Source organism: Cupressus sempervirens, chromosome 2, assembly GCF_028749045.1.
Source record: "Cupressus sempervirens isolate cs-2001-9-10 chromosome 2, ASM2874904v1, whole genome shotgun sequence".
Lineage (NCBI taxonomy): Eukaryota > Viridiplantae > Streptophyta > Pinopsida > Cupressales > Cupressaceae > Cupressus > Cupressus sempervirens.
Genome location: NC_143119.1, coordinates 271,519,274 through 271,546,903, shown reverse-complemented (window position 1 = coordinate 271,546,903; position 27,630 = coordinate 271,519,274).

The following is a 27,630-nucleotide window of genomic DNA, read 5'->3' as shown; positions in this document are numbered from 1 at the left end:
AAATCTAAGTTTAGGCCAATCCCATAAGTTGCCCATAAAAATGACCCTACCGGTGCACTCTCCATTATTCCACCCAAAGTTGTTATGGTGCAGGATGTGAGGAAATGTTACAACTATAAGATAGGTGCAACTGCAGACCTTGAGATATTTCAAGTGTATAATAAATTGTGTGACAACAAGATATTGAAGGATGAATTTCAAATTGTTGAGAAGAAGGGTTTAACCCATGCCCTAGTTTACCCCACATGTTTTAAAGCTGAATGGATAAAAATTGTTCTCAGCAAAATACACAATGGATGTTTGTGGTTGGAAGGAGGACCAGTTAAAATAAAAAAGAGAATAGTATATAGGGTTATAGGTTTTCCAACCCTAGCTTGACATAAGACCCTGAGAAGTGACTCAAAAGAGGCCATTAAAAGAAACATAGGGGCCAAATGGAATAGAAGGGGCATGACAATTGACACTCTCATAGATCCCCTTCTAGATTTTATATTAAGAGTGATTTCTCACAAGTTTTATCAATCTAGTAGATTGAATAGTGTACCATATATTGCTATGGATGTGGCATATAAAATTGTCAAGAAAGATCATACATATGATATGTCAGAATTGATGTTGTAGTAAATCATGGAGAATCTAGGAGCAATCAGAAGATCCAAAGGTGCTCAGTGCAAGTTTAGTTTAGTTCTTGTTTGCATATTTTTCTATGTTTTGGAAGAGTTTCCTTTGATTGGGAAAGTGAACTAGAATTAAAAAAAGTAAACTATTACTCAAATCAATGAGTATATTGAATAAATGGGTGACAATTTTGAAGCACAAATGACAAGCTACTTTGAGGATTTTAAGAAATACATGAAACAAAGATTGAGAATACTAGTTTCCTTAGTGGAACAACATGTCAATGACATCTGCTTCTTAGTTGATATTGATGCAGCAGTTCCAAAGGTGAGATGGATAAGGCCATTGGGTTATGAACTAGATGTCGATGAAGCATCAACATCAATAACTGTATTGCTTGTAGAAGAAATAGACAAGACTGCCAAACCTTTTGGCACATATGATGTTGTAAAGTCTAAAGTGGAAACAAAGTTGAAGACAACCTCTATAATTAAGAGGAAAGATAAACTAGTGAAGAAGATAAAGAAGAAATTTGGTGTAGAGGATGTAGATGAGGAATAAGATGAGAGTGAAGAAGAAGAACACGGGTAAGGCCCAATGGAATTAACTCAAGGATTAGGTGAAGATAAGGAAGAAGAAGTTGAGGAAACACCAACACAAGTCGAGTCAAAGATAAGCAAGGCCAAAGTACAACCTCTAGCCAAACCCAAAGCCAAGAATTCTACAAAGACCACCCAAGCCAAGCCAACAACAGTGACAAGAGCTACCACAAGGGCCTCAACTCAAAAGGCCAAGGAGGAAGTGAAAGAGATGAAGAAGGCTACTGAGTAGACTTGTGAAGTGTGAAAGAAAAGAAGAAAATATGTTGCATAGCTAGAGTTTGATGATGAAGAAAGAAAGAAATTAGAGGATATCAACTAATTTAGAGTGGTAAGTCATCCCCCTAAGTCATGCAAAGATAAAATTTGTAAAAATATTAAGAATGTGGATTTTACTAATTTGAAAAATATTGATTTCAATAAACTAAGTAGAGAAGATCAGAATAAGATAGAGGAGTTAATGTACGCCATGGTGGCAGAATTTAAGAATACACCTATGGAGTTAGAAAATACTATGCCTAGGGAGTTATATGAGATTATTGAAAATAAATGGTATTATTATTTAAAAATGGAGAAGGAAATAAGAGAATCAACACTGGCACAAATGATGTTTGATTTGACTAGAGGTAAAATAACTAAGGTTAACAAGAAACATTGTGACAAATTTGCACCAAAGTATAGAGCCTTTAGCATCCTACAAAACAAAATTGAAGAAGTTATCCAAAAATAATTAAGATTGTGGAAATCAATTTATAACCTGACAAATGATAAGGATAGGGAAAAAGAGAATACAAAAACAAATAAGGCTAAGGCCAATGAGAAGGAGAAGGAAGAAAAACAAAATGAGGAAAAGGAGAAAGAGAAAGGAGAAGAGAAGAAGAAAGAAGAAGAGAAGAGAGAAGAAGAGAAAGGAGAAGAAGAAAAGAAAGATGAAGAGGAGAAAGAAAAAGGTGAGGAGGAAGAGACACAAAAAGGAGATCAATTAACAATAGCTAAGGAGTAGCAACAAGACCAAAGTGTGCAAGACACACAATTGCCACCTCCTAGACCTCCTCATGTAACCATCACACCTACAAACACTATAACTATAAAGGATGTTACTCAAAAATCATGTCAGAACATCAATCGACTGACTGCAGAGGATCTGAAGAAGATCCTTCACCGATCAACTCTACAACCATAATTATGCACAAATCTTGTAATGGTGAGTGTGGATGAGCTACAAAAGGAAATAGTTGACTCATCAAGAGACAAGGTGAATCCATAAGAACCACCTTCTACCATCTCTATAGCTACTAGAGGTCAACTCCTAATGCTTCCACTACCATTTCCAATAGTTGACACAACAAGAACAGGTGATACTATACAATAGAAGCTGAGTGTAGAAGCGGAGAAAGAAATAATAGGGAAAATAGGATAGATTGCTACATATGATCCTATAGTAAAAACACAAGGTACACCCCAATTAGTTGTAACTAATCAAGGGAAATCAACTAAAGAAAAGGACACATCAAAAGAAGAGGAGCAAGCTACCATATAGACATTGGTAAATCTACCAACCACTAGCAATCCTACACAAGTCCTTCAGAAGCTGAGCACTAATGCCATACCTTTGCAAATCTCAACACCAGGCTCAAGCTCAACCAAAGTGACCAAGGTACTTCACTATGGAGACCTTGAGTTAGATGAAGACATTGTCATACCTACCTATAACTCCAAGACAATCAACATTGAGCAGATCAACGAGATGCAAGATGAATTGAATAGGAGAAAGAGGCAAGAAATACTTAGGAAGGAGTATAAAAAGGAGTATAAACATAAGCAAGCATTGCATGAGATTAAGGACATCTTTATGGATTCCTTTAGCTTGTAGTCTCTAGATGAGACAAAGCCTATAATGGAACAATTGTCAGATATTGTTGACCAAGTGACAAGTGAAGACCAGGAGACCAATGTGAAATTGATGGAATGGTCTAAAAGGAAGTTTCAAGGAAAAGTAAATGAGAAAATATCCAATGACAAGGCACTCCAACAAGTTGAATTAGCCAAGAAGATTGAAAAGGTCAAAAATGTACTTGAGAATATCTTCTCATTGTACAACAAGCTACGTGATTTTTCCAATTTCACACAATCGACAGGCCAAAGAATACTAAGCTTTGAGATAAATCTAAAGATTTCTAGCATGCAACTACCCAAAGACCCAGCTCAGAGTGAGAAGCATTTTTCCCAATCACTCTACACCCAAAATGAGTTAGTTGCACTCACAAGTGAAGAGGCCAATATAAAGGCCAAATTAATGCAGATTCAATCTTCCATAACCCCACATTTGGAAGTACTCCATAAAGAGTATGTCTATGCTGAAACTATTTAAAAGAAAGATCCTAATATTTCTACATTAGATGGACTTGTACATCTTGTTGTAGAGACTACCATCCAACATAAGTCACTAGAAATTGCTTTGGAGAATTGGGATGCAACTCTTAAGATGATAATGGAGGTCAAGAGTACATTTTTGGTGAAATATGGTATTACTCCTTAGCACCCTTTGAAATCAATTTCAAAAAGGGGGAGAAATAAAATAAAGGGGGAGAATATTAAGTATTTTAATGATTACATTCTTTCATTGATTCTTTTAGAGAATAAAGGGGAAAGATTGTAGATAGTCAAAAAGGGGAGATAAGAGATAAGACATAGTGTGGGGGAGATACAATGTTTTTGGAATTATATGGAAGGTAACACAAGTACAAGGTACAGAAACAGGGCAAAGGAAAAGAGTATTAGATACATTAGCACAAGAATTTTGGTTATAGGAATGAAATAGCACAATTAGCTTAGGGGGAGTTATAAATTTTTTTAGATATATTATTCTGTACAAAATTTTGAAAAAGTTTTTGAAATTTTGTATATATGCCGAATAGATTAGATAATGTACTCATAAGGTTAGATAAATAATGCTTAGTTAAGTGTTTTTGACACTCATGTCAAAGGGGGAGATTGTTGGTCTCAGAATAGTTTTGACAATTGAGTGTCAACATGCTTAACCAATCTTCATATAGAAGCCGAGTACATTGCATGTGTCGAGCTAGACAGAACTACAATAGGTGCCAAGTGATCTTTAGGTGTTGAGCAATCTTTAGGTGCTAAGTGAAGATCAAGTGTTGAGTGATATATAGGTACTGAGTCAAAGTTGATGCCGAGAAAGCAAGAATACAATAGGTGTCGAGCAAACTAGAATCATATATGTGCCGAGCACCAGTAATCCAATATGTGTTGAGTAACACAGAATCAACATATGGGTTTGGGCCTTCACAAACTCAGATGTAAACCATTTTTTGAGTTGATATGGAAGGATCTCGAAGGATATTAAAGAGAAGAATGAATCTTTTATATTTCCTATGCAATTAGCATGCAGCCAATAAGAAAAATGGAGAAGGAATTCAACCAATAATAAAAGTGCAAGGAATGAGCTGAAAATAAAGACTCAATATGGATCATAGATCCATACCTAACCCTAAGTCTTTAAAATATTTATGAGGATAAAAACCCAATGTATGTATGGATGAGAGTAGTGTATGGGAAAACTATAGCGAAATTTAGTGGGAAGAGTGAAAAGACTTAGAGGAATAGAGAAACATTGCAGTATCCAGTTGATCTGAACAAAGCAAGAGCATCGAATAAATATCAGATCTTAGAGGATCAAGATCAGAATGATCAGTTCAAGTGCTTGAATTCTACAATCAAGGATTGTAAGCTATCAGGTTTATTAGTCTAATACTCTCTAGCAATTTTATTAGAAGGAAAATTCTATGTTGATATGTTAGCTTAACAACTAGGTTGTAGATCCTTTGAAAAGGTGATAAAATCCTTTAATAGGTTGGCACTTCATGTAAAGTGTTTTTAAATCCTTTAACCAGGTCACTATTGACATAGTGTAAAGCCTTTAATAGGGGAGGCCTTTCATAGGGTAAACCATCAAAAGTGGTCAAACATTATTGTTGCAGTGATTTTGTGGGTATCATCCCCACCCCGATTTTACCTTCTCATTTTGGAGGGTTTTTGGGTTACCAAATTTTGTGTTATGTGATGTTTATGCATGTGTTTACCTTATGCTTATTTGATATGTTTTCATGCATGAAGTTTATTTTCAGTAAAAAGTGTGATACTTCTAATTCACCCCCCTCCCTTGCCCCTTAGAAGTATACTTCCCATTTTATTATTCGAACAATTGGTATCAAAGTTGAGTTCTCACAAGGATAAACCTAACAACTTAGAGAAAATATCTTAAGATGGAAGTCTTAAAACTTGGGAAGATCATAGAGAATCAAGTGATTGATGTGCACCTTGTTATACACAACTTGGAGGAAGCCAGAGAAGAATTGAGAAAATCCTTGAAAAGAAGAAAGGATATAGCCATAGCTGAAAATGAAACATAGTAGAAGGATATTGATACCACAAAAGTGTTTTCTAATGGAGATTCCAAAGAGTTTGATGCAACAATAGTAGAATTAATGGAGAATAATAGATCTCAAGCAAAAGAAATTAGAATACTCAAGATTGAACAAGAATCACAAGCCATAAGCTTTGTGAAGTAACTAAATAGAAGAAGAGAACCATTGAAGACAAGGCTATGATAGAAGATGAAAAGAGAAATCTTACCAATAGACTAGAGCAAAAGAAAATTGAGTTTGAAAGAATCTCAAACACGCAGCTTGACACCTTAAGCCAAATCATGGATGCACATCATGAGCTGAATATGAATGACATTGAGATCTCTACATTAAAGATAAATAATGAACAACTACAAAATGATCTGAAAAGAGAGAAGGAAGTTGCAAAAATATATAAAAAACCTAATGAGGCTATCAAGTACTTTGAGCAGCTATTGAAATCACCAAGGGCTAGTAATGATACTTCAAGACTTGGTTACACCAGCACTAAACAAGGAGAATCATCCAAGACTACAGAAGAAAGGAGTAACAAATGTAAGAATACTAAACTTACTTGTCATTTTTGTGGTAAAAAGGGACACACTTCTAATGTATGTAGGAGTAAGAATAATAATCAACATAATAAGCCTAAGAATGTAAACTATTGTAACAAGTGCAAAAAGCAAGGGCATCAAGGACATGAATGTAGGTTTAAGACTATTAGAACACCAAGATTTGAGGGTCACTGCTACAATCGCAAGCATTTGAGTGTAGATCAAATCCTATGTGGACACCTAACTAGCCTACAAGGAGAAACAATCATGGACACCACTACAACTAGGATTACAATACCAGACATAACTATCATTATTGTCAGGAGTATGGACACATTCCTAAGAATTACATAAGAACACATTTTAGAGGGAACTATAGCAGGTGGTTAAGCTAAAACACATGTTTTAGTTTCTTGAAGATTGGTCATATCAGCAAGAATTGCCCAACAAAGTCAAAGGCACCCAAGTTAGAAGTCAACAAAGGAAAGAGAAGGTAGATGTTGAACACATTAGAGCACAAAAGAACAAGACTTGGAAGAAGAAAAAAGAGTGTACCTCATCAAATGAAGGGATCACTTCACCTAATAGATGAAGTCATTGCACCTCATCCAACTAAGCAAGAATAGGTGTATGGAACTAATATACATAGTTATATCATGCATCAATCCCAAGGTAAACAAGCACTGTAGAGAAGAAAACAACATGAGAAAAGATACCAAGTTAAGAATTAAATTTTTTTTCAAGTGTTGCTGAGTTGTCCTTAGATGCCAAGTAAAGCTCCAGTGGATGTCAAGTTGCAAGTAGTGACCGAGTTGATAGTTGATGCTGAGTAATAGAAAACCAATGGAAGTCGAGTCATGTTGAAACCTTCAAGAGCTAAGTGTACAACTATATGCACTAAGCATTTAATGCTAGATTTTGAAAGGTATAAGGTCAATTTTTGATCATTTCATTTCATTTGAATGTAGATCAAAGATGAGAAGAGCACAAAAGAGGTCAAAGAACAACATTGAAGCCATTTGCACAGATTTCAACAACGATGAAGCATAGATTTTATCGATCTAAGGTATTCTTCAAGTGCCAAGTTGCACATTTTAAAAGTTTGTTATCTTTTGAAACCCTAGATTAGTGAAATGGCTTCTAGTTCTAAGAACTCTAAGGAAAAAGGTCACAAGGTCCAATTGGTTAGTAATGAGGTGAAACAACCCAAGTTTAGGTCAATCCTAGAAGTCACCTATAAAAATGACCCTACTGGCACACTCTCCATTATTCCACCCAAAGTTTTTATGGTACAGGATGTGAGGAAATGTTACAAATGTAAGATAGGTACAATTGGAGACCTTGAGATTCTTCAAGCATATGATAAACTATGTGACAACAAGATATTGAAGGATGAATTTCAAATTGTTTAGAAGGGTTTAACCCATGCCCTAGTTTACCCCATAGGTTTTAAAATTGAATGGATAAGAATTTTTCTTAGTAGAATAAACAATGAATGTTTGCGGTTGGAAGGAGGACAAATTAAAATAACAAAGAGAATAATGTATAGGGTTACAGGTTTTCCACCCCTAGTTCAGCATAAGACCCTAAGAAGTGACTCAAAAGAGGCCATTAATAGAAATACATGGGCCAAATGGAATAAAAGGGGTGTGATAATTGACACTGTCATAGATCCCCTTCTAGATTTTGCAGTAAGAGTGATTTCTCACAAGTTTTATCAATCTAGTAGATTTAATAGTGTACCATGTATTGCTGTGGATGTGGCATATAAATTTGTCAAGAAAGATCATACATATGATCTGTCAGAATTGATGTTGCAGAAAATCATGGAGAATCTAGGAGCAATCAGAAGATCCAAAGGTGCTTAGTGCAAGTTTGGTTCAGTTCTTGTTTGCATATTTTTCTATGTTATGGAAGAGTTTCCTTCAATAGGGAAAGTGAATTAGAATTCAAACAAGTCAGCCATTACTCAATCAATGAGTATATTGAACAAATGGGTGACAAATTTGAAGCACAAATGACAAGCTACTTTTAGGATTTTAAGAAATCCATGAAACAAAGATTGAGGATACCACTTTCCTTAGTGGAATAACATGTCAATGGCATCTGCATATTAATTGATATTGATTACACCTACATCCAAGTAGCAGTTCCAAAGGTGAGATGGCTAAGGCCATTGGGTTATGAACTAGATGTCGATGAAGCATTAGCAACAATAACTGCATTGCTTGTAGAAGAAATAGGCAAGACTGCCAAACCTTTTGGCACATATGATGTTGTAATGTCTAAAGTTGAAACAAAGTTGAAGATAGCCTCTTTAATTAAGAGGAAAGATAAACTGGTGAAGAAGATAAAGAATAAATTTTGTGCAGAAATTGAAGAAACAATAGGTGCAAAGGATGTAGATGAGGAAGAAGATGAGAGTGAAGAAGAAGAACAAGGGCAAGGCCCAATGGAATTAACTCAAGGTTTAGCTAAAGATAATGAAGAAGAAGCTGAGGAAGCACCAACACAAGATGGGTCAAAGAAAAGAAAGGCCAAAGCATAGCCTCCAACCTAGCCCAAATCTAAGAAGGCTATAGAGACCACCCAAGCCAAGCCAACACTAGTGACAAGAGCTACCACAAGGGCTTCAACTCAAAAGGCCAAGGAGCAAGTGAAAGAGAAAAAGAAGGCTACTGAGAAAACTGGTGAAGTGTGAAAGAAAAGAAGAAAATATGTTGCACAACTAGAATCTAATGATGGGGAAAGAACACAATTAGAGGATATCAGCCAATTTAGAGTGGTAAAATCATCCCCCTAAGTCACACATAGATAAAATCTATGAAAATATTAAGAATGTAGATTCTACTAATTTGAAAAATATTGATTTCAATAAATTAAGTAGAGAAGATCAAAATAAGATAGAAGAGTCAATGTATGCCATGATGGAAAAATTTAAGAATACACCTCTTGAGTTAGACAACACTATGCCTAGAGAGTTATATGAGATTATTGAAAATAAATGGCATTATTGTTTAAAAATGGAGAAGGAAATAAAAGAATCAACTCTGGCACAAGTGATGCCTAATTTGACTAGAGGTCAAATAACTAAGGCTAACAAGAAACATGGTGACAAATTTGCACCAAAGTATAGAGCCTTTAGCATCCTACAAAACAAAATTGAAGTTGTTCAGCAATCAATAAGATTGTGGAAATCAATTTATAACCTGACAGATGACAAGGCTAGAGAAAAAGAGAATGTAAAAAGAAATAAGGCTAAGGCCAGTGAGAAGGAGAAGGAAGAAAAAAAAAAGGAGGAAAAGGAGACAAAGAAAGGAGAAGAGAAGAAGAAAGAAGAAGAGAAGAGAGAAGAAGAGAAGGGAGAGGAAGAAAAGAAAGATGAATAGGAGAAAGAAAAAGATGAGGAGGAAGAGACACAAAAAGGAGATCAAATAGCAATAGCTAAGCAAGAGCAACAACAAGACTAGAGTGTGCAAGACACACAATTGCAACCTCCTAGCCCTCCTCATGTAACCATCACACCTAAAAACACTATAACTGTAAAGAATATTACTAAAAAATCATGTCAAAACATCAATCCATTGATTGTAGAGGATCTCAAGAAGATCCTTCACCAATCAACTCTACAACCACAATTATGCATAAATCCTATATCGGTGAGTGTGGATGAGCTACAGAAGGCAATAGATGACTCATCAAGACACAAGGTGAATCCATAATAACCACCTTCTACCATCTCTATAGCTACTAAAGGTCAACTCCTAATGCTGCCACCAACATTTCCAATAGTTTATACATTAGGAATAGGTGATACTATGCAGTAGAAGTTGAGTGCAGAAGTGGAGAAAGAAACAATAGGGAAAATAGGACAGAGTGCTACATATGATCCTACAATATAAACACAATTATACCCCAATTAGTTGTAATTGATCAAGGGAGATTAGCTAAAAAAAGGACACATCAAAAGAAGAGGAGCAAGCTGCCATATAGACATTGGTAAATTTACCAACTACTAATAGTCTTACACAAGTTCTTCAGAAGTCGAGCACTAATGCTATACCTTTGTGAATCTCAACACCAAGCTTGAGCTCAACCAAAGTCACCAAGGTACTTCACTATGGAGACCTTGTGTTAGATAAAGACATTGTCATACCTCCCTATGGCTCCAAGACAATCAGCATTGAGTAGATCATTGAGATGTAGGATGCATTGAATAGGAGAAAGAGGCAAGAAATACTCAGGAAGGAGTATAAACATAAGCAAGCTTTGCATGAGATTAAGGACATCTTTATGGATGCCTTCTACTTCTAGTCACTAGATGAGACAAAGCCTATAATGGAATGATTGTCAAATATTGTTGACCAGGTGACAAGTGAAGATCGGGACACCAATGTGAAACTCATGGAATGGTCTGAAAGGAAGTTTCAAGGAAAAGTAAATGAGAAAATATCTAGTGACATAGCACTCCAACAAGTTGAATTGGGCAAGAAGATTGAAAAGCTCAAAACTATACTTGAAAATATCTTCTCATTGTACAACAAGCTATGTGATTTTTCCAATTTCACACAAGAGACAGGCCAAAGAATACAAGCTTTGAGAGAAATCTAAAGATTTCTAGCATGCAACTACCAAAAGACCCAACTTAGAGTGAGAAGAATTTTTCCCAATCGCTTCACACCAAAAGGTGTTAGCTGCACTCATAAGTGAAGAGGCCAATATAAAGGTAGAATTAATGCAAATTCAATCTTCCATAACCCCACATTTGGAAGTACTCCATAAAGAGAAAGTCTATGCTAAAACTATTATAAAGAAAAAACCTAATATTTCTACATTAAATGGACTTGTACATATTTATGTAGAGATTTCCATCCAACATAAGTCACTAGAAATTGCTTTGGAGAATTGTGATGCAGCTCTTAAGATGATAATGGAGGTCAACAATACATTTTTGGAAAAATATGGTATTACTCCTTAGCACCCTTTGACGTCAATGTCTAAAAGGGGGAGAAATAAAATAAAGGGGGAGATATAATAAGGAAGATATAACAAAGGGGGAGAATACTACGTGTTTTAGTGATTACATTCTTCAATTCATTTTTTTGGAGAATAAAGGGGAAAGATTGTAGATAGCAAAAAAGGGGAGATAAGAGATAAGACATAGTGTGGGGGAGATATAATGTTTTGGGAATTATATGGAAGGTAGCACAGGTATAGAGTAGAGAAACATGGCAAAGGCAAAGAGTATCAGATACATCAGCACAAGAATTTTGGTTATAGGAATAAAATGGCACAATCAACTCAGGGGGAGTTAAAAGAATTTTAAGGTATATTGTTCCTTACAAAATTTTGAATAAATTTTTGAAATTTTGTATATATGCCAAACAAATTAGATAATGTACTCATAAGGTTAGATAAATAATGCTTAGGTAAGTGTTTTTGACACTCATGTCAAAGGGTAAGATTGTTGGTATCAAAATGGTTTTGACAATTGAGTGTCAACACGCTTGACCAATCTTCATATAGAAACTAAGTACATTGCATGTGTTGAGCTAGACAAAACTATAATAGGTGCTGAGTGATCTTCAGGTGCCAAGCAATCTTTAGGTGGTGAGTGAAGATCAAGTGTCGAGTGATATACAGGTGTCGAGTCATAGTTGATGCCGAGCAAGCCAAAATGCAATAGGTGCTGAGAAAACTTGAATCATATATGTGTCGAGCACCAGTAGTCTAGTATGTGCTGAGTAATAGAGAATAATCATATGAGTTTGTGAGTTCAAAAACTTAGATGTAAACCATTTTTTGAGCTGACATGGAAGGATCTCAAAGGATATTAAAGATAAGAATGAATCTTTTTTATTTCCTATGCAATCAACAGGCAACCAACGAGAAAAATGGAGAAGGCATTCAACCAATAATAAAAGTGCAAGGAATGAGCTGGAAATAAAGATTAAATGTGGATCATAGATCCATACCTAACCCTAAGTCTTCAAAATCTTTAAAAGGAGGATGAAAACCCATTGTATGTATGGATGAGAGCATTATATGGGAAAACTATAGTGAAATTCATTGGGAAGAGTGAAAAGACTTAGAGGAACATAGCAACATTGTAGTATCTAGTTTATTAGAACAAAGCAAGAGCATCAAATATATATTAGATCTCAAAGGATCAAGATCATAATGAGCACATCAAGTGCCTGAATTTAGCAATCAAGGATTGTAAGCTATCAAGTTTATAGTCTTATACTCTCTAGCATATGTATTAGAAGCAAAATTCTATGTTGATAGGTTAGCTTAATAGCTAGGTTGTAGATCCTTTGAAAAGGTGATAAAATCCTTTACCAGGGTGGCACTTCATGCAAAATATTTGTAAATCCTTTAACTAGGTCACTATTGACACAATGTAAAGCCTTTAATAGGGAAAACCATCAAAAGTGGTCAAACATTATTGCTACAATGATTTTGTGGGTATCATTCCCACCCCAGTTTTACCTTCTCATTTTGAAGGGTTTATGGGTTACCAAATTTTGTGTTATGTGTTGTTGATGCATGTGTCTACCTTATGCTTATTTGATATGTTTTCATGCATGAAGTTTATTTTTAGTTAAAAGTTTTTAAAGCAAAAAGTGTGATACTTCTGATTCACCCCCCCTCTCAGAATTATACTTCCCATTTGATTATTCCAACAATAATTACTTAACTATGATGGGATGACATCCTAGATGTTAAGCCTGAGTTAATTTGTCAAATGTGTGGAAGCATCAAAGGTGACTAAACAAAATTTGCTAACATGCAAGGTATAAATAAAGCTCATATCTTGCATAGCTAATGATGTGTAGCAAATAAATGCAAGTTATTGTGAAGGATGTTTATGTGATATATGAGCTTTGCATAATGTGAGATCTGGTGTATGATCAAAAGATTTGTGAAATTCAACAATAAGACAATATTGTATGTATATTTATTCTTTTGAAGAAAATTATTTGTAGATTGCATGTTTGGGCAGTGGGCTCATCTTCCATACATTGTAGTTGTTCTACCAACTCCTAATAGTGTTGAGGCTTTTAACAGGGCCCAATCCTCTAACAAGGACCGAGACACTATATGTAATTCAAAGAATCCTAATAGTTTCAATATCCTTGAAAAGATGTTTTTTTTAGTGGGTCATTTTGTGGGTACCATCCCACTAAGGTTTTCCCTTGGCCAGGGCTTCCCTAGTTAACAAAATATGCTATTATGAGTTCTCTCTGTGTAAGGTTTTATTTACTATCAACATTATTGGTTTATTTTTATATGCATGTTACAAAGTAACTAATAATATCCAGTTGTGGGAAAAAGTTTGTAGAATATTGATTCACCCCACCCCCCCTTTCAGTATTATCTATTTCTAATAATTGGCATTAGGGCCCAGTTACTCAAAAGAGGCTTAAAAACTTGAGTAAGATCCTTGTGGATATGGAACAATTAAAGAGAAATATTGAAGAAGATCTTGAGAAAATCAATGTTCTTATAGATGAAAGAGATAACCTAAAAGAAAGATATGAAGATGGCATATAATCTACTATGATGAATGATTGCATAGAAGACATCCCCCAATTGGCCTCCTCCCCCTGCCCCTACTATAAGGGGCCCAACCATAACCACAAAAGATTATATTGGTAGATTGAAAGATAAGAATAATTACCTAAAATCTTGAAAAGAATCAAAGAAGAAGACTAGTGATAATGATGAAGTAGGAACCCTCAAGAAAGAAAATGAGAGATTGAAACATGAGTTAAAAATTATTGAAATTAAGTTGAGTCTTATGAAGGATGACAGTAAGATTGAACCAGATCTAAAATCTGAGAATGGAGACCTAAGATCTTAGCTAACTCAAGTAACATCTAAATTAGATTCTATTAAAATAGAGCATGCAGAATTAGAAAAGTACAATAATATTGTCAAAGGAGAATTGATGTAAGCTTAATAACAGTTAGAGAAGCTTTATTCTAGTAGTGATAAAATTGATGAAAATATATTTTATTAGAGATCTTCGTATGATAAAACAAGTCTTGGATATGTAATTGGAGAAAAGTCAACCAAGAAAAATGAAGTTAGGACATAACCAGATCTAGTTGTTGAAACCCCTAAGCCTAAAGAAACTAATCAAAGTAGGATTGAATCAAGCATATCTATAGAAGAATCCAAAGAAATTGAACAAAATGATCTATCTAAAAAACATGATGAACCAAAGAAAATAGAGCAATCACCTAAGGAAGTTAGAAATGAATTCAAATGTAGATGTTTTATATGAAATGAATTTGATCATATGAAGAGAGATCTTGCACAAGAAAGTCTTTTAAACCTATCACTAATTTTCATTATCATAATTTTGATGGTTATGGACATAAAGTAGTAGTGTAAGAAACCTAAGTTTGATAGTAGTAATGGAAATAGTAGATTGTTTAAGAATACTAACCCTACAGGTAATGAAAGAGGGAGATCAAAAAGTAGATTCAATGATGGAGAATAACCTAATGGAGGAGTTACAAATATAACAACCTTGGACATATTACAAGTAATTAAAAAGCACCTGATGGTTAGGATGGAACCAATCAGAGAAGGAATGCACTTGTATGTATAGACACCTAAAAATCCTTTAGAAAATAAAGTATTTTTATTTTCTGAAAAATTCCCGATGACATCATCATTTATTAATTAATTAATTAATTAATTTTTATGCCATTAAATCCTTTTATCTTAATTAAAAATATTTAATTAAGGAATCCCTCCCAAAAATGTTTAAATCTTATTTAAACATTATTTCCTTATTTATTAATTATTTAATTAATAAATTGACCAAAAATCCTAAAATAAATAAAAAATTTATTTTTTTTCCCAAAACTTGGCCAATTTCCTTATGACCAATAACCTCTTCCAAAATCTTCTAATCCTTCTTTAATTTTTATTAAAGGCTAATCCCATCATTTCCTACCCCTAATCCCAACTCAAAATATTTAATTAAGATTAAATATTAATCCTCATGTTTATTAAAAAAGTTTTAATAAATATCCCCTCAACCCAAACCCTTGAAATAAATAAAACTTTATTTATTTCCTAAAAATCTAATTTATCCTCATCCTAAGAAGTTCTAGACTCTTCTAGAAAGTCTTCATCCTCATCCTAGGAAATTCTAGACTATTCTAGAAAGTCTTTATCCTCATCCAAAGTCTAGACTCTTCTAGAAGATGTCTTTAAACCTAATCCTAATCCCCTCCTAACCTTGTCACATTCCCTAAACATGGGTTAAAACTTACTAACCCAAGCCAAAGTTAACAAATATCTCTTCCTTCACCCACCCTCATTAAATGCCATCCACTTGCCTATCCTTAAGCTAATCCTAAACCATCCTAATCCATCCTCTAATCATTTTCACAAGCCTAAGCAAGCTTAAAACCTTCCTAATCAAGTCCAAGTCGAATTTGCTCTCATCACCCTCAAAATATCTCAACCATAAAACTTTATGAAGTCCACTAGGTCATAAATGACTCTTACAAGCCCTTTTATTGCTCTTACAAGTCATTATGAGGGTCTTTATGAAGATTTTATCCCTTGAGCCTCCTTTGTTGACTCATCCTTCCCCTTTCTTCCATCCTCTCACCATGTGACATGTGTCACTCCTTGATTGGTTGTAAGGAAGCACAATCCATGTGCTCTCCTCTCATGCAATCTGAGCCCTCCATAAGCTTTTTCCCATCCTTGCATCTTAGCCCTCAAACCCTCAAGCCTCTTGCCTATAAATTGGATCCTTCCCCTTTACACAATAACACAATCCATGAAGTAAAGTTATAATGCTATTTTGAGAGCCAAATCCATACTAAAGCCATCTATCCACACCAAAAATCCACAATCATCCATTGAAGCCTTTGGAAGCATATTGAGCATACATCCTATCCATTTAGACAAAGCTACTCAACAAGAGAGATTCTTATTGAGAGAGTCCATTAATGGCTCATATTCTCAATTGAGAGCTCATCTTAGTCTATCTTGAAGTTTATGAATTTTTCTTAGTTTGTAGAAGCTTTATTTAAATTTGGTTTCTATTAGCATACTAACATTGCTCATATACATTTTGGCACGCCCGGTGGGACCCCGCATGGGTCATCTTCATTAGCTTTTTTAGTCAAGTTTTGTATGTTATTTGCTGATTTTGGCTAATTTTACTTGTTTTTGTGATTGGTAGGATTGTATAAATTGGTTTTGTAGGTCCACATGAGCATGAAGAAGACAAAGGAACTCATAATCTATCTCATAGTGTTTGCAGATTTTTCAAGCTTATAGGTGGACAAAGAACTTGAAATTCTTCTTCCTCTTCTTGTCTATATTCTTCTTATTCCAACTACTTCTTCTTCTTCTTCTTGTGGGAGATCTTGGCTATTTTTTTTTTAAGGAAGAAAAATCATACACACTTCTTTTTAGTGCTTAAAATGAACCCCAAATCATACTTAAATCCATTGAAAAATTAAAACTTTGCAAAAAAGAAAAAATCTTTTAACAAGTGAAACTAAACCAATCTAATCATTTGCATCCTTGCAACATCAGGGTTTTAGATGCATTCATGCAAAATTAGGAACACTTCATTTTTGGGAATTTAAAAAGAACTTCAAGTTTCCATTTCAAAAGGTTCAAAATCAACACTAAGTGCACACTAAAGTTCTTTTAAAAAATCTCATGAAAACTAAGAGTCCTAAATGGTTGCCAAAATTGTCCTAAAAAGCTTTGTTATTTGTTCGAAACAAATGTCTTGTTGCAAAATCTTGAATGTTTCTTAGGTTTTTCATGCATCAAAACAATCTAGGAATATCATTTTTGGGCTTAAAATATGCAAACTAGAACACAAAGTTTTGAATGAAAACCAAAGTCCAAAGAGTCATTTTCACTTTTGAGTCCAAAACAATCTTGAATGATCTAAGGTTAAAACAAAGCACTTCAAAGCTCTTAAAACAACACACAAAATCTCAATCTTGAATGCTCAAAGGAAAAAACTTGAATGTTTAATCACTTGTCTTTGAATGCATGTTGCTAAAATCACTCTTGAGTGCCATGGATTAAAATCAAGTTTTTTTTTTTTTTTATGAATGCATGATTAAAACAAAAAATCCAATCTTGAATGTCATAGATCAAATAATCATCTTTTGGGGCATAAAAAGAATCCACATTTTTGAAATCTTCTAAGTTATAAAAACTAATAAAGACGCTTTGAGTAAGTTTGTAGTTGGACTCACCCTCTTTAATCACCCATCAATTTAACCATTGGTTGCAATCTCAGTGCCATCTATGGGGATGGGTCTACCTAAGAGGGTGTTAGGTGCTCCACAAAGATCAAACTCCACTCACTTGGGTCTTTAGTGGTTTTTCTAAGTTAGAAATTTTTTTGAATGTGCATTAATCTCGCTCACACTTCATTTGGGCACTAAAATTGAACAACAACTGACATGGAGAGCCTCCGGGCGCACGCTTGAAATTGAATCTCACACACTTTTGTTTTGGGTTTAAAACAAACTCACACTCAATCTTGAATGCCTAAAAATCAATGAACATCGCATGGTCTTGACACATTTTCAATGGCGCTCGCATTTCTTATGTTGACGATCTCTCGACTTCCATTATGCTGACGACGCTATCAAGTTGGAATGAACATTGTATGCCATAATCACAAGTGTCTTCAATCATAGCTTACAAAATCTAAATCATCAATTGGAAAAGAACTCTTCTTTTTAGCCCAAGGTCATCTGAATCTTCTCTCCCCTTGTCGCCTTTGCAGGCCATCTTGGGTGCATAAGACTAGGATCCAAAACCTTGTTTTTAGTTTTAGGAGGCCTACTTGGGGATTTCATCACCCCTTGGACGACCTCAACTCCAGCGTTCCGACGGAGTATAAAGATTGGGAGGTGAATCCAAAGACACCTCTCTTGGGATCAAAATTTTGTCACTCAGGCTAAGCCTCAAGGAACTTTATACCCTTGAGAAGTGAAAGAGGAGAAGTGGGTTACCGCTCCTCTCGGTTGTGTGACATATTTTTGGTTTCATCTACGGATTTGGGCCTCACGTACCTTGCATATATCGAGGACTCCCTAGCTAAACCAAATTTCATCCTTATAGAAAGCTTCCTAGGATGTTGGTGTGTTTGACGTGCTTGCTCAAAACTTTTGTCTACTTGTTTGTTCAGAGCTTTTGAATGAATGTTTGCCAATTTTGGTCAAAATCCCAGAAAAGTAGAAATCTCCTAGCTCAAGGCATACTTAGCGTAGTCACTGCCTTATCAGAAAATCATCCAAGCTCCCCCGATGCAACTGAATCTATCTAGTTCTTTGCTTTAGAACAATCCCAAATCCAAAGTCCATCCAAATCATCCCCCCAGCCAGCTAGCAACCCAATCCAAAATCACCCAAGCCTTTAAAGAGTTGTTGTCACTTTGCTAGATTTTGCTATCCAATCAATCCTACCAATCAACCAATCTCACCAAGGTTATCCCTTTGAAAAAGCATTGTCTAGGGTAATCCAGCTTTGTCACTTGTATCCCTCATCACCTTGAGCTAAAGGTTGGGATCCACAAGTGGTCAATCTCGTGTCATGCCATAGGATCACTAGTCTATCCTTAAGTTGACACAATCACCACGAATCCTGCACATAAGAAAGAAAAACTCTCACTTTTTGATAGCATACCCTTGAAGTCTTCCATCCACAAGAAATCCAAAAATCTCCAGCCAATCCTCCTTAGGTCTGTCATGCAGCTTTGACTCTCCCTAGGAAATCTTTCATCAGCCAATCCAAAATCTGTGCTTAATCCAAATCCAACCATGAGCTTCCGTGTTCATCCATATGCAAGACCCCATCCCCATCAAACTCATCATCAAAGCATGAAGTACCAATCCTATCATGATGTGTTTGGTCGCATTGTCCTTGCTCCCGCCACCTCCTATTCCAATGATGATGAAAATCTTGTTGACTATGACGGGTATATTGAAAGCCTTAGAAACATTCCCCCAAGCATCCCCCAAAATCCAAGAGTTATTCCAAACTATCTAGTCATGCCATCTGATATTCCAGCTTCCCCTCCATCACCCCATCAACCAAGCTTCCAATCTTCCACCCCCATCACACTAGCTATTCCTGTCAATCCACCTCCACCTTCGACACACGAGTCTCCAAGGAATCTCCTAGAGGAAATACAAGAAAAGTTGCCTCCAACAGTCGATAAGCCATGTCATCTAATCCAACCATGTGAAGTAGTTAGTGATGAAGCTTCCCCATCTATAATATCACCTCCATCTCCCATAGCTCTCATCCCCATACCATCCATCAAATTACTTAAAATCCTTCCACTTCCTGCAAGCATCAATATCCCACCATCTGTCAAAACCCTCCAAATCCTATCCACATCACCTCCAAGCATTTCCCAAATCTCTTGTAATGACCCTTATGCATCCATCTTCTACTCACCCATCTCCACTACTGAATCTCCCATCTATCCATCCGCTGCCTTTGAAGAATCCATCTCTTCACCTCCTATCGCACCATCCACACCAAATCAATCCTATCAAGATCCTACCCAAAAGCATGTTGACATCCCCCAAAGCATAAATGAAGATATCATTGTACCATGTCTTCCATCCATAGTGCAGTCACCATCTCCTCCATCTCCAAAACCTCGAGCCATATCTCCTCCACTACAAGATATCTTGTCATCCCACCAGCTACATCAAGATCCTATCATTCCATCTCCCCCGCTCCATGCTTCCATCTTACCACCTATCCAAGCTATTCCACCATCTATAATCTACCCTCTTGGTTCACTTACATTCATCCACGGTGGCCCTCTCTTAGCAGAAGAATTAAGAACAATATCTCCCCATTGCAATACACCTAATAAATCACTTCTACCATTTTCTACAAGCAAAAAGTTTCCTCAGCTTGTTCAAATGCTCAATCGATGGAATTATCAAGGTCAAGGTTTAGGACCACAAGAGCAAGGAATCAGAGAGCCTATTATTGCACAAAAAAATCTAGGATTTCATGGTCTTGGATATGTATCCAAAGACTCACCATCTAAAGGTGTTGGTACACCACACCCCCAAACCATGCCTATCTCCAAGCCCACCATGCCAACCTCCCATCACTCCTTCAAGAAATCTTATGTCATCCCCCCTCCACCATCTTTGCAACCCAAAACAACCTACCATATCCCCCCTTCATCCACTAAATCCATTTTGGGTCCCTATGTCCCAAAATCTACCATCCTCCATCCTCCTATCAGCCATCATAAAAATCCTATTCCATCCATTTCTATGCAAGATCAACGAAGGCACATATCAGGGCACATCATCCATCATCATCCCCCTACATGCTCTTTTATATCCTCTCCATCTCACAAAGCTTCTCCTAACCATCTTCCCAAAGCTTACCACAACAATGTAAATGCCAACTTCGAAATGCATAAAGCTAAAAATCCACATCCTAGGCAATCATATGTCTATTCTAAAAGACATACTCCAAAAAAGAAAAATCCAATCAAAGAATGCAAAACAATGCAAAAGCCTATGAAAAGAAAATCCAAAACCATGTGGATCCCCAAGAAAAAAGTTGAAACCCAATTCATAATGGCATCCACCATTGCTAATCCCCCATCTAGTGACTCATGTCCCCCATCTCCTAACTCCATCTTGGGTGCCTATATCCCCAAGCACGCTTCCACAAATCCTCCATCACGCCCGCATCTACCATCTATCCCCCATATGCTCTTTTCACACCCATTCCAACATGTGCCAATGTTGCTCTTGCAAGCATCCCCATCTCATGCTCCTTTCCAGCATTTTCATCCCTCCATCTCCTACCATCAATCCCATCTAATCCGATCTATTGCATAAATCACACATCCGATGTACCAACAGCTAGCAACAAAATTGAACATTCCAACAGCCAGTAAAAAATCCCAAAAAAGCCAAAATAGCTGAAGAAAGCCAAAATCATTCCAGCTAAGTTCAAAGTCAAAAAGTAAAAAAAGAAAAGAAAAATAAAGCGTCCACTGGTGAAAACTTGGCAATTCAAGCACCTTGGACAAGTACCATGATGAAAACTTGGCAAACAAGCGTCATGCGTAATCCCGCCATCCCCAGCTTAGCCTATCACCCTCATGCTTTTGGTCATCTCTTGACATCAAACTCCATCTTCCAATCTATCCACCTATCCTCCATCCTCTAGCTTCCATCTCACACCATCCACTAATCTTATGCAGCTTCAGCCAATCATCTCAGTTATCATCCATCTCCTTAGCCCCTTTAGCTTTTTCCATCCTAGCTTCAATCCTATCACATCCATCATAAGACCTCCTTCCGCATGTTATCTTCTGATTGGGGGCACTATATTCCTTGGAGATCTTGTCTTGTCCATCCTCCCTTGTCATTGGTATCTAGCTCTAGGCTATCCTCATGCAAACCCAATGTCATCTCTTTATATCCATCATAATCCTAGCTATCTACCATCCTATCCAGCCATCTCATCCTGCTCCTCTAGCTATCCTTGGTCACAAAATCTCTCATCATCATTGGATGCATCTTGCCAAATCCATATCTTTTGCTATCACCCCACCCTTAGCTTTCGCATCTTGCACAACATCGAACCATCCCGCTATCCTATCATCCTGAGCTTTTGCCTGCTTGTAAATATCTTGGTCCGTCAGCTTGTACATCCTCTTTAGCTTAGTACCATTGTATCTATCCAGCGTTCATGTCAGTTCGTCCTTGATCAGCATCTTGCACCCATCACACATCTTGGTTAGCTATTCCAATGCATCCTTTAGCTAGATTTCTTGTCACCAAAGTGTTATCTTTCTTAGTTCAGCTTGCCAGACGCATCACTCATCCAAATCCACCAGCTTCGGTGCTCTCCGATAGGTCCTTGCAGGATATAGCTTTCCTCATGTCTGATCTTGGTCCGTTAGTACCTTGTCCTACCCATCTCGTTGGCAAACGGCTCTCTTTTGGATTTTCACTTTCTTTTGATTTGGGATCTTCCCTTTTGGGTCTTGAAGTATCTTTTCCAAGAAATCTCCTTGTTCCCTCCTCAAGGTTTCCACGATCTTCCATATCATGGTATGCTACGAATGGGGCAATTAGAGCGTAAGGTCTTGATCAAGTCTTTCGTTTGTTTTTCTTTTCTGCTTGTGGGTTACCTAGTGTCGGTTCCACTCTGATTCTTTCGAGATTCATGTGTGATGCTGGGGCAATCCTTTTGTGTTTGTTTTGAGTCAGTTCATCAGTCCTCTGGATAGTTGGTGAAAAGGCCTTGATGTTCTTGGTAACCTTGGCAATTAACCAACAGTCCTATAGCAAATCTAGTGCTCAACTACATGGTGGTACTTCTCTTTGAAGTATCCCCCCGCTCAAAAAGCTTCAATGGTTTTCCTTCATCTCCATTATCCCCCATCCATATCCAACATCCGTCTCTCCTACCCCAGCTGATGCATCAGTATCTCTTTGAATCACTCATCACTCTTAGCTTTATTGATCCACAATCCTAGTCTTAGGGATCCACCAATCCAAATCAACCCACCAAGCCTCATCTTTCGAGATCCACAATCCTAGTCCTAGGGATCTCCGAAACCCATCTTCCGCCAATCTAACTCTTTGAAATCCTATTGCATCAGCTTTATAATCCCCTCATCCATCTCCCTATCCTGGATTCTTTTTTATAGCGCTCCGCTCCTTCATCCTCTACAATCCCTAAGATCTTAAGCTTGCTTCCTCTTGTGCCTCTGATTCTCCCTTTATCATTCTCTCATAGTAAGAGTTTGAGCTAACTAAACCTCTTCTCTTAATCCAATTTGAGTCTCCTTGCTCATCCCAAATTCTTGTATTTTTCAAGAAGCCACCAAGCCTCGCTTTCTCTCCCCGCTGCCTTCTTGAGGGGGCATCTCATAGTCCATTCTCTCCTCTTCTGCTCTAGCCTTGGGCATCTTATTTTCTTATCTTTGATGTCATGCCACTTGCGGCATCATATCAAAGAGGGGCAAAATGTAGACACCTAAAAATCCTTTAGAAAATAAAGTATTTTTATTTTCTGAAAAATTCCCGATGACATCATCATTAATTAATTAATTTTTATGCCATTAAATCCTTTTATCTTAATTAAAAATATTTAATTAAGGAATCCCTCCCAAAAATGTTTAAATCTTATTTAAACATTATTTCCTTATTTATTAATTATTTAATTAATAAATTGACCAAAAATCCTAAAATAAATAAAAAATTTATTTTTTTTCCCAAAACTTGGCCAATTTCCTTATGACCAATAACCTCTTCCAAAATCTTCTAATCCTTCTTTAATTTTTATTAAAGGCTAATCCCATCATTTCCTACCCCTAATCCCAACTCAAAATATTTAATTAAGATTAAATATTAATCCTCATGTTTATTAAAAAAATTTTAATAAATATCCCCTCAACCCAAACCCTTGAAATAAATAAAACTTTATTTATTTCCTAAAAATCTAATTTATCCTCATCCTAAGAAGTTCTAGACTCTTCTAGAAAGTCTTCATCCTCATCCTAGGAAATTCTAGACTATTCTAGAAAGTCTTTATCCTCATCCAAAGTCTAGACTCTTCTAGAAGATGTCTTTAAACCTAATCCTAATCCCCTCCTAACCTTGTCACATTCCCTAAACATGGGTTAAAACTTACTAACCCAAGCCAAAGTTAACAAATATCTCTTCCTTCACCCACCCTCATTAAATGCCATCCACTTGCCTATCCTTAAGCTAATCCTAAACCATCCTAATCCATCCTCTAATCATTTTCACAAGCCTAAGCAAGCTTAAAACCTTCCTAATCAAGTCCAAGTCGAATTTGCTCTCATCACCCTCAAAATATCTCAACCATAAAACTTTATGAAGTCCACTAGGTCATAAATGACTCTTACAAGCCCTTTTATTGCTCTTACAAGTCATTATGAGGGTCTTTATGAAGATTTTATCCCTTGAGCCTCCTTTGTTGACTCATACTTCCCCTTTCTTCCATCCTCTCACCATGTGACATGTGTCACTCCTTGATTGGTTGTAAGGAAGCACAATCCATGTGCTCTCCTCTCATGCAATCTGAGCCCTCCATAAGCTTTTTCCCATCCTTGCATCTTAGCCCTCAAACCCTCAAGCCTCTTGCCTATAAATTGGATCCTTCCCCTTTACACAATAACACAATCCATGAAGTAAAGTTATAATGCTATTTTGAGAGCCAAATCCATACTAAAGCCATCTATCCACACCAAAAATCCACAATCATCCATTGAAGCCTTTGAAAGCATATTGAGCATACATCCTATCCATTTAGACAAAGCTACTCAACAAGAGAGCTTCTTATTGAGAGAGTCCATTAATGGCTCATATTCTCAATTGAGAGCTCATCTTAGTCTATCTTGAAGTTTATGAATTTTGCTTAGTTTGTAGAAGCTTTATTTAAATTTGGTTTCTATTAGCATACTAACATTGCTCATATACATTTTGGCATCTCATAGTCCATTCTCTCCTCTTCTGCTTTAGCCTTGGGCATCTTATTTTCTTATCTTTGATGTCATGCCACTTGCGGCATCACATCAAAGAGGGGCAAAATGTAGACACCTAAAAATCCTTTAGAAAATAAAGTATTTTTATTTTCTGAAAAATTCCCGATGACATCATCATTTATTAATTAATTAATTATTTAATTAATTAATTAATTAATTAATTAATTAATTAATTAATTTTTATGCCATTAAATCCTTTTATCTTAATTAAAAATATTTAATTAAGGAATCCCTCCCAAAAATGTTTAAATCTTATTTAAACGTTATTTCCTTATTTATTAATTATTTAATTAATAAATTGACCAAAAATCCTAAAATAAATAAAAAATTTATTTTTTTTCCCAAAACTTGGCCAATTTCCTTATGACCAATAACCTCTTCCAAAATCTTCTAATCCTTCTTTAATTTTTATTAAAGGCTAATCCCATCATTTCCTACCCCTAATCCCAACTCAAAATATTTAATTAAGATTAAATATTAATCCTCATGTTTATTAAAAAAGTTTTAATAAATATCCCCTCAACCCAAACCCTTGAAATAAATAAAACTTTATTTATTTCCTAAAAATCTAATTTATCCTCATCCTAAGAAGTTCTAGACTCTTCTAGAAAGTCTTCATCCTCATCCTAGGAAATTCTAGACTATTCTAGAAAGTCTTTATCCTCATCCAAAGTCTAGACTCTTCTAGAAGATGTCTTTAAACCTAATCCTAATCCCCTCCTAACCTTGTCACATTCCCTAAACATGGGTTAAAACTTACTAACCCAAGCCAAAGTTAACAAATATCTCTTCTTTCACCCACCCTCATTAAATGCCATCCACTTGCCTATCCTTAAGCTAATCCTAAACCATCCTAATCCATCTTCTAATCATTTTCACAAGCCTAAGAAAGCTTAAAACCTTCCTAATCAAGTCCAAGTCGAATTTGCTCTCATCACCCTCAAAATATCTCAACCATAAAACTTTATGAAGTCCACTAGGTCATAAATGACTCTTACAAGCCCTTTTATTGCTCTTACAAGTCATTATGAGGGTCTTTATGAAGATTTTATCCCTTGAGCCTCCTTTGTTGACTCATCCTTCCCCTTTCTTCCATCCTCTCACCATGTGACATGTGTCACTCCTTGATTGGTTGTAAGGAAGCACAATCCATGTGCTCTCCTCTCATGCAATCTGAGCCCTCCATAAGCTTTTTCCCATCCTTGCATCTTAGCCCTCAAACCCTCAAGCCTCTTGCCTATAAATTGGATCCTTCCCCTTTACACAATAACACAATCCATGAAGTAAAGTTATAATGCTATTTTGAGAGCCAAATCCATACTAAAGCCATCTATCCACACCAAAAAGCCACAATCATCCATTGAAGCCTTTGGAAGCATATTGAGCATACATCCTATCCATTTAGACAAAGCTACTCAACAAGAGAGCTTCTTATTGAGAGAGTCCATTAATGGCTCATATTCTCAATTGAGAGCTCATCTTAGTCTATCTTGAAGTTTATGAATTTTGCTTAGTTTGTAGAAGCTTTATTTAAATTTGGTTTCTATTAGCATACTAACATTGCTCATATACAGTATGTCAATTATGCAATAACTTTGGACACACAACAAGATTTTGTAGAATGGATAGGAGGAATTTCAACATGAATCCTAATTACAGAAGGAACAATAACATAAATGACTAAATAAATGGAAATGACAATGATAATAGTAAAAAGGAAGCACTCAAAGAGCATGTTGATGAATTCAAGGAAGTATTTGTGAAAGCTAGTAATCTAGAAAGTTTTCATATAGTTTTGGAAGAGCAATGTTTTGATGCACCTGATGGAAGATTGAAGTTTAAAATTGTTTGTGCCACATCAAATCTAAATTAAGCTTTTTTAGCAAAGATAGAGCATCAGTTGATCATAACTAAAGTTAGGGAGTGAATCAAAACTTGTGCATTCAACAAAAGATAGAGGACATAATGAGGAAGTTATGGTTAAGTGTGTAAACATTTTCATGATTACGGTAAGTTGTACAAAAGAAAACAAGCTTATAGGTAATCAAAAATAACTTTTTAAGATGAAGTAGATGCACATTTAATATGAATTAAATGTTGAAATGATATAAGGATCGTAAACAAGATTTTAAGTACCATTTTTTCATATGAAGAATTGTAGAGCATTTGTGAGCATATTGTCAATAATTTGAGAGCGAATTGAAGTGTTTGAAAGTGTGAAGTTGAAGAATACCTAATAAGCAATGAACAAGGTATTTTACGAAGCTTTCATTTTATATTTTTAGTTAGCATAATGGCAAGCCAGTCTGTATGTGATGTTAGTGAAAGGCCAAGGTACAAATTTAAGAAGCACCCATTTGTTTCTCTAATTGATGGTCCTAATTAGGGAGAATTTTCACAAATCAAACCTAATGTACTTCACATATGAGATGTTAGAAGTTACATACTATAAATTTGAGAATATTAGAGATGAAGACATTCATAAGGATTTAGCAATTATGTGCAATGAAAAAATAACCTTTAAATCCAAATTCACATACTTGAATGAGTTTAAACTTAATCAAGTATATGTTTTATATAGAATTTGATAATCACGAATGGAGTAGGATTATTTTGAGAAAAGTGCATGAAGAGATGTTTTGGGTAGGAAATAGAGCTATTATAATTGACAATGACCTAATTCATATGGTCAGATGACTGAGCAATGAAGGTTGTAATTTTGTAAATGACAAAAAAATGTCAGAAAAAATGTTGAAGCCAATTTGAAGACTAAATATGATGTTAGAAATATGAGAGTTGACCTAATCAAGGATACTAGAGTTAGAGTGTTGAGCAAG